Genomic DNA, 21,515 nt, shown 5'->3' with positions numbered 1-21,515 from the left:
TAAAGACAAATACTGCATGATCTCACATAGATGAAGCATATAATGTATGATTCCACATATTGGAAATCTAGAAAAGCTCAACTCAAAGAAACAAGGAGTAGATTGTTGGTTGCCAGGGGTTGAGCGGGGAGGGAAATGGAAGATGGTGGTTAAAGGATAAAACTTCAAGTCATAAGATGAATAAATTCTGGGGACCTAACGTACAGCACAGTGGATATAGTTAACAGTACTGTGTTGTATATGTGAAATTTATTGAGAGTAAATTTTAAATGTTCTCACTCCTAGACATATAAAACTGTGTGAGGTGATGGGTATAGTTAATTAACATTAGTGTGGTCCTCATTCCTCAATATAAATATGTATCAAATCATCACATTGTGCTCCTTAAAGTTACACAATGGTATTTGTCAAATATATCTTCTCTGTAAAGCTCGATGAAGAAATAAAATTTGAAATAAAGAACTGACAATGAAACAAAAAGCAGGCTACAACTGAAACTCTTCCCTGTATTAGCAAATACCAGAGTATAATTATGTAACCAAATCTATGTTTTTGTTTTTTAGTGAAAAAGCATGGGTACTAATTTTCCCTTCCCAAATAAGTTATTATTCATGAGCAAGCTAATAACAATATAGTCTCAGACATGATAATTTCAAGAGATTGTAGGCAGCCACATACCCTTTCTGACAACATTACCTTTTTATATAAGCTAACTAATGAGAAGACAAAGTAATGAATTAAGTATTTGAGTTATGATTTAAAAAGAAAATCTGGCAGTGGACAATAAAAACCACTTAAAATTTTCAAATCCACTAGAAGGCTGTTTCATCTACACTGAAAATCTGTTGTTTAGCACAGCCTCCCCCTCAATAATTATCTCAGCTAGATCTTCTGGATAACCTGCTGCAGCTTCTACCTCAGCACATGCTGCTTCACCTATGTTCTGACAATGCCCTTCTTCCCTTATACCTCATGAATGAACCTCTGCTACTTCAAGCTTTTCTTCTGCAGCTTTCTTGCCTCTCTCAGCCTTCACAGAATTGAAAAGAGGTAGGGTCTTGCTCTGGATTCAGCTTAGACTTAAGGGAATGTTATGTCTGGTTTGATCTTCTATCCGCACCATTCGAACTTTCTCCACATCAGTCATAAGGCTGTTTTGCTTCTTATCATTTGTGTTTTCATTGAAGTAGTTTTAACTTCCTTCCAGAACTTTTCCTTTGCATTCACGACTCGGCTAACTGTTTAATGCAGAAGGCCTAGCTTTTGGCTTAGCTCAGCTTTCAGCGTGCCTTCCTCACTCAGCTTAATCATTTCTAGCATTTGATTTAAAGTGAGGTATGTGCAACTTTTCCTTTCACTTGAGCACTTAAGAGGCCACTGTAGGGTTTTTAATTGGCTTAATTTCAATATCATTGTGTCTCAGGGAATAGGGAGAACTCAAGGAGAGGAAGAGAGACGGGGGAACAGCTGGTTGGTGGAGCAGTGAGAACACATACAAAATTTACCGATTAAGTTCACCATTTTACATGGGTGTGCTTCACGGCACCCCAAAACAGTTACAGTAGTGACAACGAAGATCACTACACAGGTTACCATAATGAATATAATGAAAAAGTTTGAAATACTGTAAGAATTTCCAAAATGTGACACAGAGACACAAAGTGAGAAAATGCTGCTGGAAAAATGACTCTGATAGACCTGCTCAACACAGGGTTGCCAGAAACCTTCAGTTTGTAAAAAACGCATTATCCGCAATAAAGCGAACCACAATAAAATGAGGTATGACTGTATATGTTTGAATTCTTGGTCTGCCACTTATTAGCACCTTGACTTGATAAGAATCTTTATCTCTCTATACCTCATTTACTGTTTCAATCGGGCTTCTACTGGCTTAAAAAACATTTTTTTTTTTTTTTTTTTTTTTTTTTTTTTTTTTGCATATAGAGGCTCTCGTTTCTTTCTTGTAAGTCTATGCAAAATGCTTGCCTAGCTACGTCTCTTTCCATAAGTTATCACATCACATAAGGACACTCTTTTATTAGACTTGGTCTTCTATTCATATATATTGAGAGGGTGGAATATAAATAGATTTCCACCTTCTGATCTCACTTATACTCACGTGGTCTATGGAAAGAAGAAATAATTTCACATTATTTTGTATAAGGGAACTGAACCAAACTGCATACATACACATCGAGATGGAAGGTTTAAAAATTTTTAAATAGCAACTGGTATGGGATTACTATACATATGTCATAGGAAAAGTCCTAAAAAGAAATCACTCAACATTTCAAAGATTTGCTACTGTATGAATATGGGTATATTCAGTATCTTCTGCATCTGTTTCTGCATTTTCTAAAATTTTCTGTGATGAATGTGGATTGCTTTTATAGCCAGAAAAAATAATGTCCCCAAAAAAACCCCTTTTCCTACAAGTTGTCAAGATTCTCTAAACTAGACGAAACTGAATCAGAAGCCAGGAAAGAAGTACATTTTGTTTCATTTTATTATATCAAGTTTCACTCCTACAACGTCTATTAAAGGAAGCAAGAAGAACTATATTTTTCAATCTTTAGTAAGTGCTAAGATAGTCTTCTTTGATTTTATGTATGGGAAATCTCTGCACATGAGAAAAAAAATCTTTCATCTGTTGTGTTCATTGCCTTTCCTCTAGTACCTGGAAGGGTATACAGTAGTCACCTAATAAATATTCGTTGAAGGAATGAATAAATCAGTGAGTTTCCATTTCGGCTCATCTGAACGATTATTATAAACTAATATATAACTAAGTCTCCAATAGATAAAATGACTAGGAGAAGCAAAAGCACCAAGAGATAAATGTACTACAGTGATGTTAAAGGAACACTTATTCATTCTCATCTTCTTTGCTAGTACAAATGATACTAACAATCACCAACACTGAGCAATTTGGAGCATTATCCTGTTTGCTTCCATTCCCTCTTCACCCTGTCCCCCTGTTCAGTTCCACAGCAGAATGCCAACGAGGCACATGATGACTAGAAACGAAGCAGGTGGCAAGAGGAGGGGAAGGTGATGAAGCCAGGTATTTGGCTAATCTGTAAATCATATAATCAGCAACAGGATCAACCTTAGAAACAGCAGTACCTGCCAATAAGTAGTCCACCTGGGGCCGGGCCATGGGAAGCAGCAGCCTCCCTTTCCTCACCCTATTCCCTATTTGGCCTTTTTCTCATTTTCCTTTCACGCTACTATGTTAGAAAAGTCATTGCAGCACAAGAAAATCAATAAAAATTCAATTCCAAATAATAGTTCTTTGCAGCTCAGAAACACCAGGGAGTTATGGGCTCATTCAATGTTCTGGAAGTTAATGCAATGAAATAAAAATAATTTACTCATTCAAACCAAATCAGCCAGTGAAAAATCACAGTCATTTTTTTTTTTTAAATAGTCATAGTCATTTGTTAAGATTGCAGGAGGATGGCACTACATACCACTAGTGCTCAAATACACTGGTATTCAAATCAGGGTCAAATCTTTCCCAGCCATATATTACTAAAGGAACAACAGACCACATTGGTCATACATAAATGGACTTTGTAACTCAGCCAAATACAGATCATTTGTTGTAATAAAAGGGCTGGTTCAAAATGCAGAACAGCTGGATGCCAACAAAATGAAAGTCAAGGCTTGCTGCCCCCATTTGGTTCTGCCTAAATCCTCCAGCCCCAGATGGTTACAACCCGAGGACCCAGCTCCTAACTTCAGTTCCCAAAGGATGCATATAAAAGGCTTTCTGTCAGGTCAGTGCTTTTCTTGGTGACAATGTCCTCATATTTGGTGCATTTACCAATGCTTCTCTTGCCAGCCTGGCTTAAAACCTCTGCCTCGCTTACGTCTATGAATTCTGCCCATTGCTTGACCCACTAATCCCTGTTGATGCCAGGCTGCTCCTAGCTGTCACTTCATGGGTTTGCTGTGGATCATCCAGTGCTGAAGTTGCTGTCTCTTTGGAGGAATAAAGGACAATTCCACATGTAGATTTTTTTTCTTCTGGATTAGGAGAATCCCAATTTTAAAAAAAATTTTATTTTAGGCAGCAAATTCTTATGTTATCTATTTTATACATATTAGTGTATATATGTCAATCCCAATATCCCAATTCATCCCACCACCACCTGCCTCCCGCCATATCCCCCTCTTGGTGTCCATACATTTATCCTCTACATCTGTGTCTCTATTTCTCTCTTGTAAACCAGTTCATCTGTACCATTTTTCTAAATTCCACAAATATGCGTTAATACACAATACTTGTTTTTCTTTCTGACTTACTTCATTCTGTATGACACTCTTTAGGCCATCCACATCTCTACAAAGGACCCAATTCTGTTCCTTTTTGTAGCTGAGTAATATTCCACTGTATACATGTACCACATCTTCTTTATCTATTACTCTATCAATGGGCATTTAGGTTGTTTCCATGACCTGGCTACTGTAAATAGTGCTGCAATGAACACTGGGGTGCGTGTGTCTTTTTGAATTATGGTTTTCTCTGGGTACATGCCCAGTAGTGGTATTGCTGGGTCATAGGGTAATTCTAATTTCAGTTTCTTAAGGAAGCTCCATACTGTTCTCCACAGTGGCTGTATCAATTTACATTCCCACCAACAGTGCAAGAGGGTTCCCTTTTCTCTACACCCTCTCCAGCATTTGTTGTTTGTAAATTTTCTGATGATGCCCATTTTAACTGGTGTGAGGTGATACTTCATTGTAGTTTTGATTTGCATTTCTCTAATGATTAGTGATGTTGAGCAACCTTTCATGTGTTTGTTGGCAATCTGTATATCTTCTTTGGAGAAATGTCTATTTAGATCTGCTGCACACTTTGGGATTGGGTTGTTTGTTTTTTTGATATTGAGCTGCATGAGCTGCTTGTATATTTTAGAGATTAATCCTTTGCCAGTTGCTGTGTTTGCAAATATTTTCTCCCATTCTGAGGGTTATCATTTCATCTTGGTTATGGTTTCCGTTGCTGTGCAAAAGCTTTTTAAGTTTCATCAGGTCCCATTTGTTTATTTTTGTTTTTATTTTCATTTCTCTAGGAGGTGGGTCAAAAAGGATCTTGCTGTGATTTATGTCATAGAGTCTTCTGCCTATGTTTTCCTCTAAGAGTTTTATACTGTCTGCCCTTACATGAGTTCTTTAATCCATTTTGAGTTTATTTTTGTGTACAGTGCTAGGGAGTGTTCTAATTTCATTCTTTTACATGTAGCTGTCCAGTTTTCCCAGCACCACTTACTGAAGAGACTGTCTCTTCTCCATTGTATATCCTTGGCTCCTTTGTCATAGATTAGTTGACCATAGGTGCATGGGTTTAAATCTGGGCTTTCTATCCTATTCCATTGATCTATATTTGGTTTTGTGCCAGTACCATTCTGCCTTGATTACTGTAGCTTTGTCATATAATTTGAAGTCAGGGAGTCTGATTCCTCCAGCTCCATTTTCTCCCCTCAAGAATGCTTTAGCTATTCGGGGTCTTTTGTGTCTCCATACAAATTTTAAGAAAATTTGAGGATTAACTGAACATTCAGAAGATAATCCTAATTCTGAGGCCAGGATTGATTAGAAACCAAGAAAGGGCGCACACCAGGCTTGGAGGAAACAATAAGGATCACAAAGTAAGTAGATCTTAAAGAGACTGTAACATGGCCAAGCAAGGGGGTCAAGAGAGCCAATGTAATTCTTTGAAGTGGGTTATTTCATTGTCATTTTCGCACACATGTTGCTTCTGTCACTCGTGTCCCCTCCTAACCAATTGTCTCTTGCTCTGTTCTGTCTTAATGGCCTCTGCTTATCTGTTACTTGCATTGACTCATGTTTTCTGATATCTCATGGTCACTACTACCTGCTTCTTTCTATTTTTACTTTCCTGGTGCCTCTATCAACTACTGATTCTCTTTTAGGATCAAGTCATACTCAGAAGAGCAAGAATCCACAAGTACACAATCACTTCACCCTTCTTGGGCAAGTCTCACTGAGTCTACCCACGAGCAGCTAACCCGCCTAGGTGTGCCTTCTTGGTCCAGTTGACATGCCAGTGGCCATATGTGGTACACAGCATGGCCACCTATGCTTCAGAAGGCACTCAGCACCACTTCCCTCAGCAGGGACTATGGGTGGGGACTCCGTAACGAAACCATGCCTGTAGAAAGATTGCGAAGGTTGCTTTATCTCCAAGTTCCATAAAAGGCTCTTTCTGTGTATTGATTATATTGATTTGGCTATGTCAGTACGTAAAGAATAGCTGAAGCATGACCTAAAGAGCACATTTTGACAAAAATTATTAGGTGAAAATATAGGAATTCTCTGCTACCTTGTTTTCACGGTATTAAATCATATTAAAATAAAGTTAATAACTCATATTCTGTATCTTTACATCACATTCCACTGAAAGTTATGGAAATAAAAAAAATACTCAGAAGTTCCATATTCTGTATGTTTGAGAATACTATTGTTCTACTTGTGATTCTAACAGGAAAATTGAGTTTTAGGTGAATGCAGAAGTAGCCAGTGAACCAAAGTACTTTTTTTGTTTTGTGTTTTTGCTTTCTTTGGCCGCACGGCATGGCACGTGGGACCTTAGTTCCCCAACCACGAATAGAACCTGTGCCCCCTGCAGGGGAAGCACAGTCTCAACCACTGGACCACCAGGGAAGTCCCCCAAAGTGCTTCTTAATTGAAGCATAGCTGATTTACAATATTGCGTTAATTTCTGCTGTACAGCATAGTGATTCAGATATATATACATATATACATTCTTTTAAAAACTTTTCCATTATGGTTTACCACAGGATATTGAATATACTTTCCTGTGCTATACAGTAGGACCTTGTTGACCCCAAACTCCTAATCCACCTCTCCCCTACCCCCTCCCCCTTGGCAACCACAAGTCTTGAACCAAAGTGCTTTTGATGGAGAGAAAAAAAAAGAAGTGCAGTCCGAGGAGCCATTGACTAGACTAGTCTACTCAGTCTCAAGAAGTATATAGAAAAGTTACACTTCTTATATTTCTACTGTCAGGATTCCCCATCTATGGTGTTGCCTAAACCTCACGTCCCTACAAGCAGACCTAGAGCTTATCTTCAGCTTAGCATCCTGAAGAACACCTGAATACCAACAAACTACATGGTCAGTAGAACAAATTTTAAGAACACAGACACGAAGAATCATTCTGGACTTTCCCTGGTGTCCTCCCAGCCCACCCCCAGGAAATTAGAGGGATGTGAACTAGCAATAAGTCGAAAAAGAAATGACCTAAAAATAACCTTCAGCTTTCAATAGCCACCATCTCATTGTAATTCAGTACTAGTACTACAGAGAGATGGGAGGCAAAAAAGGGGGGGAGAAAGAGTGAAAAAGAAAAAGCCAACCTAGCAGCAGGAAGAAATATTTTTCATCCTGCATTGTTAGCTTTTTGATGGTCCCTTCACCCCAGGTCTCCTTGAGGCCAGGAAGGTCGATCAGGACAAGACATGGCCACGTGTCTTGAGCATGTAAAGGCTGGAATATGCCACTAACCAGCTAACACTCACCCGACTGCTCGGCCCACATGGCAAGTGGCTGGAAGAAAGGTGAATGGCATTTTGCCTGGCCTTTTAAATCGATCTTGCTAGAACAGGAAGAATCTAAGAGATCACTCCAGCCAGAAGTTGTTCACCTTTTTGGTAGCAAGCTCCATATTTCATATGAAATCTTACAAAGAGACCTAACCGGGCTTCCCTGGTGGCGCAGTGGTTGAGAGTCCGCCTGCCGATGCAGGGGACGCGGGGTCATGCCCTGGTCCAGGAGGATCCCGCATGCCGCGGAGCGGCTGGGCCCATGAGCCGTGAGCCATGGCCGCTGAGCCTGCGCGTCCGGAGCCTGTGCTCCGCAACGGGAGAGGCCACAGCAGTGAGAGGCCCGTGTACTGCAAAAACAAACAAACAAACAAAAACAACAACAACAACAACAACAAAAAGAGAACTAGCCAACAATGCAGATGAAACTAAAGCTTACAGGGAAAAACCAACCACTCAGAGGTCTGGAGGATGCTTTCCAGGAAAAGAGAATGGCAAAGGCTCTAAGGTAGTGGTAACCAGGGGTACTTGGGTAATAAAAGAAGTCAGCAGGGCTGACACAGTGAAGGGGAGCATTCTGGTGCATTGGAAGCTAAGAGGGGCCTGTTTATTCCTATGGGGCCAATATTATGGAGCTTGGAAATCCAATGGGAGAAGTTCAGCCAAGAGAATAGCATGATCTGATTTGTTTTTGTTTTTGTTTTTTTAATTAATCTTTCTGGCTGCTGTGTAGAGAATGGATTTTAAGATGGCAAGAGTGAAAGCAGTGAGGAGATTATCACAGCAGAGGAAAAAGACCAGATGGAGGGAAGTGGGCAAATTCAGGATGTGTTTTGGAGACAGATGGGGCAGGACTTGTTGCTGGATGGGAATGTGACTGAAAGAAACAGAGGAGTCAAGTATGACACCTATGTCTTGTCATGAGCCCTGAGGCTCCATTACTGAATTGTGAAAGGCGAGAATAAACACAGGTTTGCAGCACTGCTGCTGGGGTGAAAACCAAGAGAGTTCTCTTTGGGACATATTATGTTTGAGATGCCTACTAGATATCCAAGTGGATATATCAGGCAGGCAGTGAATAAAGTCATCCGGAGATGAGGTGCAAGGTCGAGGTTGAGAATAATCAGTGTATAGCCATTATTGGAGCCACAGAGTAAGAGATTTCACCTGGGGAGAACCTGTGCGTGAAGGAGAGACCTAGAGGATTACAATATTTAGAAAGGGGAAGAGGAGGAGGAATCTGCAGAGAAAACTGAATTGTGGACGGTGGGAAGGAGAAGAAACAGAAGACAGCAAAATCACAAAAGCATCCCTGGACCCCACTCCCAGAGATTATGATTCCACAGGTCTTGAGCAAAGCCCAGTGACCTTAATTTTTAAAGAGCTCCAGCTGTGCTTCACCTGTGCTGCAAGTTTTAGGAAACACTGTTACAGAGTACAAAGCTGATTAGGAGACAGGCTTTGCTGCAGTGCCGGCACCTGGACAAACAGCTCCTCCACCAACAAAATACAAAGAAACTATAAGGGACTAAAAATAACCATGTGCACCTGCAGTTGAGGCACATTATGGACAACAAGATACAAAAAGACCAAAAAAAACCCCAACTGCCACTTCTGAAGGGCCCGGAGCGAAAGCAGAGGGGTGGGATCAAAAGCAGGGTCCTGTGCATGCCCCCTGCACTCAACATCGCCAAAGGGTGGGCAAACCAACTAAGCCACCCCTACCCTCACCCCATATACGGAACCAGCTGGCCCCCCGCTTGGTGAGAGCAAGCAAGGGAGCCTGTCGCTTACCTTTGCTGCCCACTGCTGCAGCAGGGGCCCCAAGTAAAGCCTTGCCTGAATTTCTTGTCTGGCCTCTGATCAATTTCTATTGATGGAGGAGGCCAAGAACCCTGGTCAGTAACAGTTAGTTGAGCCCAGAACTCAAACCCAGCTCTTCTGCCCTTTACTTGTTCACTCTTTCTGCTGTTCCTATTCCTTCTCATTTAAAACACTGAGCCCATCTAATTGTCATGCTTGTATTAAAATACCATCAATTCCTCAAATGGTTAACTCCAGCTAGTGCTCTAGACTTTTCGTCTTCTGTCAAATTTTTGGAAAGGGGTGTCCGTACCATCTCTGTTTTCTCATCTTCCACTGATTCCTAGACGTACCATTATCTCCTATCACCCTCTCATTACACTGCTTTGCTCCGGTCAGCGGAAGCAAATCAAATCCACTCTTCTCACTTCTTACTTCAATCTGGTGATCACACTGACACCAGGGACCATTTATTCCTTCAAACAAATCCCCACTCTCTTCAATCTCCCAGTCTCTCTTCAATGTTTTCCTCCAATCTTCAATGATGTTTTGAAATATCTGGTTTTCTTTTATTAACAGTAATCCTTTGATGTTCCAACTACCTGGTCTTTTGTTGCAAAAACTTCTACATATCCTGGCTTCCCCCTTTGGCTCTTCGGAACACTTTCCTCAGCATTTATCTAAAGTCCTCAGAAAGTCTTCTGAATAAAACGTAACTCTCAACTTTTATTTTAGGTTGTGTATTTTTTTCAGTTGACACCATCTTAAGTATTTCAGATAAAATCCTCCCATCTTCCTGATGGAGATCTATTATCCTAATGACCACCTACTTGCCAATGACCTTCAATTCTAATGTTTGATGCTGATCCCTGGGCTTTCGGCTCATAAACACCACTGCATGATGAAAAGAGTGCGTTGAATGTTCCATGGGTAGTTCCCACATAACATGATCAAAAACCGAACTCAGTATCTCGTTTTGCACACTAGTTTCTCCTACTCTAATCATAACCTCATTTAATGGAATCACCATTAATTCAGTCACTTTAGCCCCAAATCAAGAAAGCCCCAAATGTGGGGTAATTCCTCAATTCCTACCTCACTTCTCCTCACCTCTGCATGCAGGAAGCCACACAGGTCTTGGTAATTTCACCTTCCTGGAATCTCCAATTTGCCCCTTCCTCTTTAACATATACCATCCCAGCAGAAGTTCAAGTCCCGTCAGCAGTTTCACAGGTTGGCATGAAGCTTCCTTGCCTTCAGTTTTACTTGCCTTGAAATCTCTGTGGCTGAATGGGAAGGTGGGGTGAGGGTTTGAAGATATGACCACATCACCATCCTGCTATGGCCCTAGACCACATCCTGAATAAATCTAAATCTTAGCAGAGAATTCAAACACCCTCTATAATCTGACCTACTTCTCCCTGGGTAGCTCCATCTCCTTGTTTTCTCACATAGTTCCATGCAGTTTTTCCATACTGTTCCATCTTTCTGTGCTTGCAACTCAAACCCCTGAACATGGGGTATTTAAGTTAACTCTCCTCCTTCCTAAGGAATTAGCTCAGGAAGTATATCACAGACCTTGAGGATCCATAAGTTGAACCTCTGGCGAGCTCCTGAAACAGACTGTGCTTATCTAACTGTGCTCCCTCGAAAAAACTTGTTTGATAAGTCTATCCTCTCACCAGAGTATAAACCCTTCAAAGGAAAGGATGGGATTTTATTTATTGCTATGCTATCTAGAACAGGTAGACAATTATTGATGGCTCTCTGGCACTTCCACACCTTAGTTAGCATTTCTTTGACACTTAACAAGTTTCTAGAATGCACACCCTTGTACTTACTTATCCTGGTAAAGGGATATTAAACTAATTTAAGAATAATATCACTAGGCTCAAAATGTCCTCAAAGATTAACAAAGATATGTTGTATTTCTGTTTTGTGTTTTTTTTTGTTTTGTTTGCTTATCGTCTGCTCATGTTATCTGTCAGAAGGTTTCTTCGGTGGAGAAAATGAGAGCTCAATTGAAGTAAAATCTATATCCTCTTCCTATTAAACTTCCACTGAGGTTTTTAGAGAAATGGCCATTTTCCAGGAAGTTTAAGGTTTATTTCACAAGAATGGCAGATAGAATAAACTGAGATTTCCTAAAAACGTGGCGGCCATATTTCTATAAATTCTTCTCAGTAACTAATTGTTGGCAATCAATAACATGAAGGAATATTATTTGGAGAATTTTTTCATCATCTACTGTAGGATATGTTGTAAAGTAACGCACTGCTACCCAGCAGTTCTCATCTTTGAGGCTGATGTACTCACCTGTGTACACGTTAGGCAAAAGTAGCATAATTTATACCAATTCCATAGAAATGACCCTACTCTGTTCACAGAATCACAATCTCTTATACTTCAGTGTTACTCATACTTTCGACTGAAGTGCCCCCAATGGCAGAGGAGGATGAATTCATATCCCCAAGGCATTTATAGATGGAGCCTAAAAAGATGTGGCATGCACAAAATGGCTTTGACGTTTCAAGTTGCATCTTCACAATTCAAGAAAGTTCTTTTCCATAATTGTGTTCATGTTTATATTTTACTGACCTCAAAGGGAATACCACTGATTTTCAAAAAGATGTAGCTTGTCTGTCTTGTGGATTCTTATATCCACAGAACACCCCAGCAGTGTGCCTACACCAGGCTGGCGTTTTGAAAGACGCGTGTAGTTAAAAAATGACCAATTATGTAAAATGTTCCTCATTTTAGGCTTGTCCAATGTTTTCCTATGGTTAAATACAGACGAACTATATTTGGGAGGAATATCATTGAAGTGATGCTAATCTTCTCATTCTATCCCATCAGGAGTAATTTGTGGATTTGTCCCATTGCTGGTGATTGTCAACTGTGGCCACGTGATTAAGGTGGTACATGGCAGGATTCTCTACTGCTAAGTAACTAACTCCCCCTTTGTAATTCGTCAGTATCTTGTGGAGAGATACTCTGCGATCCTGTAAACATCCTGTTACTCCTAAAACTTTCAGCCACTGGTTTTAGCATCCAATGACACTTGTCTTAATTAACTTAACGAGAGGTGCTAAATAATTTTCCATTCCCATCATTCCTTCTACATTTACTCATTTATTGTAAGGAAGAGCTCTTTCCCTCCATTTATTTTTATATTCATTTAAAAAATATACCAGTGTAGATTCGTGGATTCTTATTTAATGAGTTACAACCATTACAATGATCTCTGACCAGTGGCAGTCCCTTCTAGGTGACTGCTATTTCCTTTTTACATGTTCAATTTGAGGAACATTCTATAACTGACTTTACACTTGAAAAATTCAATGTAATGAACAATAAGGGAAGACCAAGCAATTATTTGGATTAAAGAAGGCTAAAGAGATCTCTCAACTGAATGTAAGCTATGATCTAGGATTTGTTACTGTTACAAAGGACTTTACTGAACAATTGATGAAAGATGAATAAGGTCTTTAGATTAGATAATAGAATTGTATCAATGTTAATTTCTTGATAAACATACTGCAGTAATGTCAGAAGATATGTTTTTTAAAAACATACATCATAAAGTATTTAGGGGAAAGGAAACATCATGTCTGCAACTTAATCTTAAACAAGTCAAAAAATAAACCATAATTGTCTACATACAAATACACATACTGATAAACACAGAAAGAGACGATGCCAAAGCGAATATGGTCAAATGTTAACATTTGAAGATTGTCAGTAAAGGGCTTAAGGGAATTTTTCGGTCCTAAATTGCAACTTTTTTGCAAGGCTGAATTACGTCAAAATAACTTTTTAAAGAAAACCCTATTAGTCACCTACTCACCCAATGCAGTAATTGCTCCTTCAGCATCACCGCCACCAGACATACATCCCTCGCTTGCCTCTGTACAGACTGCAGCAGAATGTGGCCAAAGAAATAATGTTCCATAATGGGCATTTCTAGTTGCCAGCTTGACCCCAAATATGCCATCTTAAAACTTAGCTCCCGTGATGCTGCCCCTGGCTTTGGAGGAAAAACAGAATAATCTTGTCTCTAATTCCATGTGGAATCACTTTGAATATGTCTCTAGCCTTTCTAGGCCAATTATTTCCTTTTTAGAATAGCATTACACATATAAAGTGATTTCTTGAATCATCACCATTGCTGCCATTATGGCCACCTTCATGGGTGTGGGACCAGTATGGTTACACAGGCCCCATGCTTGATTTAATGGTCTAATACTGATGTCTTGAAATGCTTAACTTTTGAACAAGGGGACCCACATTTTCTTTTTTCTATTGGAGTACAATTGCTTTACAGTGTTGCGTTAGTTTCTGCCGTACAACGAAGTGAATCATCTATGTGTATACATATATCCCCTCCCTCTTGGACCTCCCCCCCCCACCCCGCCCATCTAGGTCATCACAGAGCACCGAGCTGAGCTCCCTGCGCTATCCCGCAGGTTCCCACTAGCTATCCATTTTACACATACTAGTGTATTTATACCAAACCTAATCTCCCAGTTCATCCCACCCTCCCCTTCCCCTCCTATGTCCACACGTCTGTTCTCTACATCTGAATCTCTCTTCCTGCCCTGGAAATAGGTTCATCTGTACTATTTTTCTAGATTCCACATATATGTGTTAATATAAGGTATTTGTTTTTCTCTTTCTGACTTACTTCACTCTGTATGACAGACTCTAGGTCCATCCACATCTCTACAAATGATCCAATTTCATTCCTTTTTATGGCTGAGTAATATTTCATTTAGTATATTTAGTATACTATTATATTATACATATATTATATATTATATATATAATATATTATATATATAATATATAATATATTATATTATACAATATATTTAGTATATTTCATGTAGTATATATATACTACATCTTCTTTATCCATTCACCTGTCGATGGACACTTAGGTTGTTTCCATGACCTGGTTATTGTAAATAGTGCTGCAATGAACACTGGGGTTCATGTATCTTCGAATTATGGTTTTCGTTTTACACTCAGTACCACAAATTTTGCCCCCAGTTCTGCTGCCCCCAACCTGTGTGGCACCTTTGTGTAAACTGGACACCTGTGAGAACAGTCTTGGATATAAAGCAGCAGCAAGAAAAACCAGTCCGTACCCTCATGTGGCTGTAGCCACGTTCTGGGGGGGCATTCCTGCCTAGTGGAATGCAGGCTGCATTTCAACACCAATCCCCTTCCTTGGCTAGATGCTCCTGTGTAGTGTGCAACTCCATCAGGAGGCCTGGACTCTCAGAGCGTTCAGTAATATTCACAGGAGTTAATTTCAGTCCAAAGGGAAGAAAGATCAACCTTTGGCCAAGTAGATAGTATTTTCTCTTCACTCTGGCCACATTCTTCCAAGAAAAGAGGGAGGAGGATTTTAAACTTCTGTGCAATTGCTACCAGGTGCTGAGAATTGGTCATAACATATTTTCCATAACCTCTAAGCAAATTCCATGTTCTGAAAAGGAAGGAAGGGAAAAGTGCAGAGAAAGCTGGAGGCCTTGGGGGCTTCCAGGGCCACATGCTGCACATCGCAGGGCTGTGATGACTCACCTACTCCCAATTCCCTTTAGACCTCTTCTTTATTGCAGTAAATGTTAGGAGTACTTCACAAGCCAGAGAGGACAAAGACGGTCCTTATAATAACAACATCCTTGTGAGCTATGGATTGGCTAAAAAGCCAGTTGCCGTGTTAGTCCCATGGCACAATCATGACACACAGCTCACAAATGCCCTTTCACAGAACGATATCCAGCATTGATAGGGTTGCCTTTCAAACCAAACAAACATCTGTGATACAAAGGTGATAGATAAGGCTCCCTACTTGGCCCAGAGGTCAAGTCAATGAGAGTAAGGCAACAGAATCTTAAAGCAGGTTACCATCTAACAAAGGAAAATCAATCCACAAATAACTTCAAGATAACCATGATTCTGGGAAAATGGTAATAAGTACCACGGGAGAAGTGCTAAAGAAATGTTAGGAGAGCTCAAAGGTGGATATTTAGGTTTTATCAATTTTGAAGCTGGAGATGCTGGAGGGGACCTTTTTTTAAGGGCTCAGTTGGTATGTCAGGCTGCTGAGGTCAATTAGTATAAAGGGATTTGCTAAACTAGGTTTCATAAAGGACACGGTATCCACAACAGACCTTGGATGTAGGAATTAGGTGGAGAAAGGCAGGAGTGTGAGATGGGGCTGGGAATACACTCCAGGAAGAAGAAAGGATATGAGCACATCAAGGAAGAAGAAAAAGTCCATGTCCTAGAATCTAAGCTGTCCTAACTCAGCTGGAGCCCAGCACGCTTGTACAGATATAATGGGTAATAAGACAGAAAACGGAGGTTAAGGCTGACTGAACACCAGACACATGTGCTGATGTTTGTTTTTATATTTAATTTTGCCATCAAGAGGGGGCTATGGACAGTTTTTAACAGGTAAAATTATTTATCAAAGCCAGGAAGCCAAGATCCATAACTGAGGTCTAGCTGGATATCTCCTCTAAGTTCTCAAAAAAGATACCGCCCTCCCCCACCAAAGCAAATTAAAATAATACTGTTTTCGCTATGGGCCTGTAATTAGGTAGGGAGATTCATAGCTTTTAAATGAGATTCTCTAAGTTCTTCACTCATTCTTGGCACGACTGTATAGATATTTTAGGAGTGTCTCAAATAAGCCATCTATTTAAATTATATTCAGGATGCATCATATTTTATAGATTCCTTTTCTTAAAAAATCAGCAGAACAATGGGTTCCTGCTGCATTTTATCCCAAGCGGCCAACTTGCTATGTCACTATAACAGGCCAAGGTTTCCCTCATCCCCCAACCCCAACTCCTGTATTGAAGAAAAGGCTCAGGTGTTAAGAAGAGTTTGCCGGGGACTTCCCTGGTGGCGCAATGGTGAAGAATCCACCTGCCAATGCAGGGAACACGGGTTCGAGCCCTGGTCCGGGAAGATCCCACATGCCGCAGAGCAACTAAACCCGTGTGCCACAACTACTGAGCCTGCGCTCTAGAGCTCGCGAGCCACAACTACTGAGCTCTCGTGCCACAACTACTGAAGGCCGTGCGCCTAGAGCCCGTGCTACGCAACAAAAGAAGCCACGACAATGAGAAGCCCGTGCACAGCAACGAAGACCTAACACAGCCATAAATAAATAAATTTATTTTTTTTTTAAAAAAAGAAGAGTTTGCCTGACCAAGGGGTGATGATAGAGGCCGAACATTTTGTACGCAGATGAAGAAGAAGAGGGAAAAACGGCAACAGCTAAGCAGCCAGATGTTCGCCCATGAGAATCAACAACTACGAATAACTGAATATTCCTTTTTTTTTTTTTTTTTTTTTTTGGGGTACGCGGGCCTCTCACTGTTGTGGCCTCTCCCGTTGCGGAGCACAGGCTCCGGACGCGCAGGCCTAGCGGCCATGGCTCACGGGCTTAGTTGCTCCGCGGCATGTGGGATCTTCCCGGACCAGGGCACGAACCCGTGTCTCCTGCATCGGCAGGCGGATTCTCAACCACTGCGCCACCAGGGAAGCTCAATATTCCTCCTTTTGACAACTGTCCAGCGGCAGAAATGACAGATGCCAGAGCAGCCCGACCTCCTCCAGCGTGATTGAATCAGACAAATGAGAGGCCGCCTGTGGGAGCCACTCCCTGCAGAGGGACTTCTGCCAACTTGGTGGGGGTGGATGTGGGCTGCTTTATTTATTTATTTTACCTTCAGAAAATCACTTTGAAATGGAGCCTCAGCTATTTGAGCCCCAGGCGATTGGCTGGGCAGCCAGCATCTCTCCAACACTGGGTGGAATTATTAAAGAAAAGAAAATGGTTTAAGATGACAGGCACTTTGGCTACTACAACAAAATCTGTACTGATTTTTTTGTGGACACTAAGGCAGCAATGAGTCATGATTTATATATAAAAATATATATTATATATATAATATACAATAACTATATATAAAGTATGTTATAGATCTGTATTATATATGTGTGTATGTCTATGTGTAGCTATATAATAAGTTGACCACGTGCAGGAACTCAATTTCTTCAGAAACAGAATAGGAAAGCAATCACTGCTTTCCTCAAGGAAACGCTCAAAGACACATGAACTTATCTTTCTATGACGGTTCTCAAACTCCCATTTAATAGAAAGCAATCAACACGGCTTGGTAGCAAGAGCGCCCAGGGAGGGTGAATGGATGAATATACGATCTGGTTCCATGCCTGCCAGGGGACCTCTGGTCAAGCCACCTAACCTTTCTGAATATCACTTTCTCAGCTATTAACGATGACATTGGAGCCATGGGTTAAATCCGTATTTCCCAAATAGTGCTTCCTAAAGGTGTTCTAAGGGTCTTGCTACTCAAAGTAGGGTCCACAACTGGCAGCATCAGCATCATCCAGGAACCCTTCGACATGGTAAGAACCTCAGACCTTGGACTGGACATACCAAATCATTGTAACTGAATCATCTACATTTCAATAGGAACCCAGTTGATTTGCATACGTGTTAAAATTTGATAAACACTGTTCCTGGCCAAGCTGTACCAAAGACACCTGATCATAGACTCACCTGGATAACTTCATACAAACACAGCTTTCCTGGTCCTTCCTCAGGTCTGGGGTAGAAGCCAGGAATCTGCATAGTTAACTGATACTCCAGGTGGGTCCATTTCAATAAAAATGTGAGTGACATAAATAAAATAATTGTGTCTATACTGTTTCCCTTTAAAATCGAATGATCTCTAAGTGATACCATGCCAGCGAGCTTCCTGGTGTTTTTATAGAGATAAGCTAACATGATCATGACAAGACATCCCTCAGCTGATGGCCCAGATGCCATGAAGGTTTTGCCCACTGCAGTTTTGAAACTGTTAAATTCTTAATGGATCATTGGTTAAATGCAGGAAGCATAAGGAGCTCTGATGTTGAACTACAATAATTTAATGAATCATATAAAAATGATACTAATTTTGCAAAGTCCCCTCAAGACAATTGTCAGATTCGTAAGCTACATTCATATATCAAAACCCTTATTTAGCACATGAAGATGTGTTTAGCACTTCAAAAACCAATCTTAAAAAGTAGAAATATCGTGACGATTATGTCCGATTTGGCTTTTCATTTATTGGGAATAAAAACTATCCTCATGTGCAATGTGTTATTTGCTGGGAAGTGCTTGCAAATAGCAGCGAGAAATCTCTTATTTCAATAAAACATGAAAGTTATACAAAAATAAGAAGTGGTGTTTTTTCTTCCCTCCTGCAAGCAAATCAAAAGAATTCCAAGCAAGGTCCTAAAGGCAGTTTTTCCCCTCCACTTTCGATGCCAATAAACATAGTTAAATTTCAGTGTACATTTTAATGTATACTGGTCCCCAAGTCAAATGCAATATTTAATGACAAATCATGTCTTGACTTGCATAAATAATTTTAAATAAAGAATCTGTCACGGGCTTCCCTGGTGGTGCAGTGGTTGAGAGTCCGCCTGCCGATGCAGGGGACGCGGGTTCGTGCCCCAGTCCGGCAAGATCCCACGTGCCGCGGAGCGGCTGGGCCCGTGAGCCGTGGCCGCTGAGCCTTCGCGTCCCGAGCCTGTGCTCTGCACCGGGAGAGGCCACAACACTGAGAGGCCACAACACTGAGAGGCCCGCGTACCGCAAAAAAAAAAAAAAAAAAATCTGTCACTTGCTACATAGAAAGAGATTAAAAATATATTGTAAATATTAGATATTATATTAAGCTAACTGCATAATACAGGCTTTAAGGATATTCTTTTTACTTAAAAATCACATCTTTATCATATTCAGATGTGCATATCATACATAAGAATGACAAAATGATTTTTTTAATCCCTGAAGAGATTTGCAAGATTAGTACCACTAAAGTATCAGCTGACTCAAAAAAAGTAGGATGTGATAGAAAAGTGTTTTCCATTTTTTTTTAAAACATTCTGTGATCCTATCATACTTGGGAGAGCCGGATACCTAGGGCTGGCCTAGAATGGAGGTTTTTTTTTTTTTTTTTTTTTTTTTTTTTTTTTTTTTTGCGGTATGCGGGCCTCTCACTGCTGTGGCCTCTCCCGTTGCGGAGCACAGGCTCCGGACGCGCAGGCTCAGCGGCCATGGCTCACGGGCTTAGTTGCTCCACGGCATGTGGGATCTTCCCGGACCAGGGCACGAACCCGTGTCTCCTGCATCGGCAGGCGGATTCTCAACCACTGCGCCACCAGGGAAGCCCTAGAATGGAGTTTTAGAGTCTATATAGCCATAGCCACAGAAAAATCACTAAGGCACTAGAAATGTAATTCAGTTCAATTAGTTTAAGTATTAACACACTTACTGGTGAATGACGCTCGGGCTACAGAGGATCAAGTATGTCATAAAATAATAGCTTATGATTGATAAGAGTTAACACCGTGTTAGGTGTGGTTTTAAACACTTCATAGTTATCAATACTTCTGACTCTTCCAATAACTGAAGTCAGCACTCTTTTATCATAATATTAAGACAGAGATGAATCGACTGTCCACCATCACAACACTAAGAAGTAGTGGATTTAGGAACTGGAAACCAACAGGACTTCAGTATCTGGGTTCTCAGCCACCAGGGTACACATTCATCAAACTGGAAACTCTAGGAACAAAGGCGCATGGCAGAGAAGTGAGGGTGAAACACAGAACATTAAAGTGTTTCAAAGGATGAAGTGGAGTGTACACGATCAAAAGCCTACGGGAAATTAACAAAATGGGTCTGAGCCATTCTTTGCCAAACTTTATAAGCAGGGGGAAAACCTCTGGAGGTTTCTAGCAGGCATGTGACAGTCAGGAATGAAGTGAGCAAGTGTGGAGATGACAGAGATTGGAGACGGACAGCTTAATGAGATGCTATTTATAGGAATTCATAGAATAGGTCCTGTGGGGCTCAAAGCAGTAGAGGAAAAAGAGGAAGGGGAAAGTGACACCAAGAAGAAAGAAATCAAGGGGACTTGTGTTGAAATTCCCTACGCGGTTTTGCCTCTCCTTTCTTCAGGATCCAGAGGATAATCTGCCTCACCCTGACCAGGATCAAATACTGGGTTGGCCAAAAAGTTTGTTGAGGTTTTTCCATAAGATGTTACAATACAATACCTCGGCTAGCCTAGGTGAGGCCATGCCAGGAGCACAAAGGAAGAATAAAATCAAACACATTCCCTTTCCCAACTGACCTGTCAGAAAGTATTTGTGGGCTAAAATTAACTAAATAACAATAGGCAAAATATTTCCCATTGCTCTTACATCAAGAGCACAGCTTGCAAGGTCCTCCCTGGTCTCCTAGGACCCAGTCAACTGCCAGGAAAAAGCCTCCCAGATCACCAGGAAAATGAAGGTGAAACGCATATGCTGACAAGGAGATCTCATTTCCCAAGAAACATAAACGTCTCTGCAAAGAGCAATTCACTCTTATTCTTAATCCCTAAACCATCAACATCTGCTACAAAGAACTCCTTGAGTCCTTAAATAAATCCCCCTTGTCCGTATTCTTCACGCAGTCTCAAAAGCAGCAGTAAAAAAAAAAAAAAAAAAAACAATAACCATCTCTGCCCTCCATCTCTTTGTTGGGGGAGAGGTAACACTCCTGGGCTCACAAAGGAGATTTTATGGGGACCCATGGGGTGGGTAAGATACATTTAAGGAGTAGAAAGGAAGTTGGTGTATTTCTAAACATGTTTGAGATGATAAAAACGCTGATGCTGAAACATGATAAAGAAATCTTAGACTCTCCTGAAAGGCAATCTTCTTTCTTTTTTTCTTTTCCTCAAGCTTTTTTTTTTTTTTTTTTTTTTTCCAGTCCTACTTGGGTCAAAAAAATGCAGTTTTAAAGCCCATTTCCATGTTTTAAGATTCAGAGGAAAGAGGTTTAACAGGAGGCTATAAAACTCCCTTAATCTTTCATGTCTTATTTTCACAGATTTGCTGGCAAAGTACAGTAAACAGTCATTGCTCAACGTTTCTCATCAATGCCCCTTGAACTGTGTCATTCAGGATGAACAGCAGAATCCATTTGTGTGGGTTTTTTTTTTTCTTTTTCAGAAACCATTTTTC

At 40.6% G+C, this 21,515-nt stretch overlaps 1 protein-coding gene across 9 annotated transcripts in view; it reads right to left on the bottom strand.

Moving 5' to 3' along the window:
• Positions 1 to 21,515, bottom strand: part of UNC5D (unc-5 netrin receptor D) — a 567,718-nt gene that overhangs the window by 206,025 nt on the left and 340,178 nt on the right. The window lies entirely within an intron of this gene.

This window comes from Kogia breviceps, chromosome 20 (genome assembly GCF_026419965.1).
Source record: "Kogia breviceps isolate mKogBre1 chromosome 20, mKogBre1 haplotype 1, whole genome shotgun sequence".
Taxonomy (NCBI): Eukaryota; Metazoa; Chordata; class Mammalia; order Artiodactyla; family Physeteridae; genus Kogia; species Kogia breviceps.
Note: the sequence above shows the minus strand (reverse complement) of the source record. Positions and strands in the feature narration are given on the sequence as shown.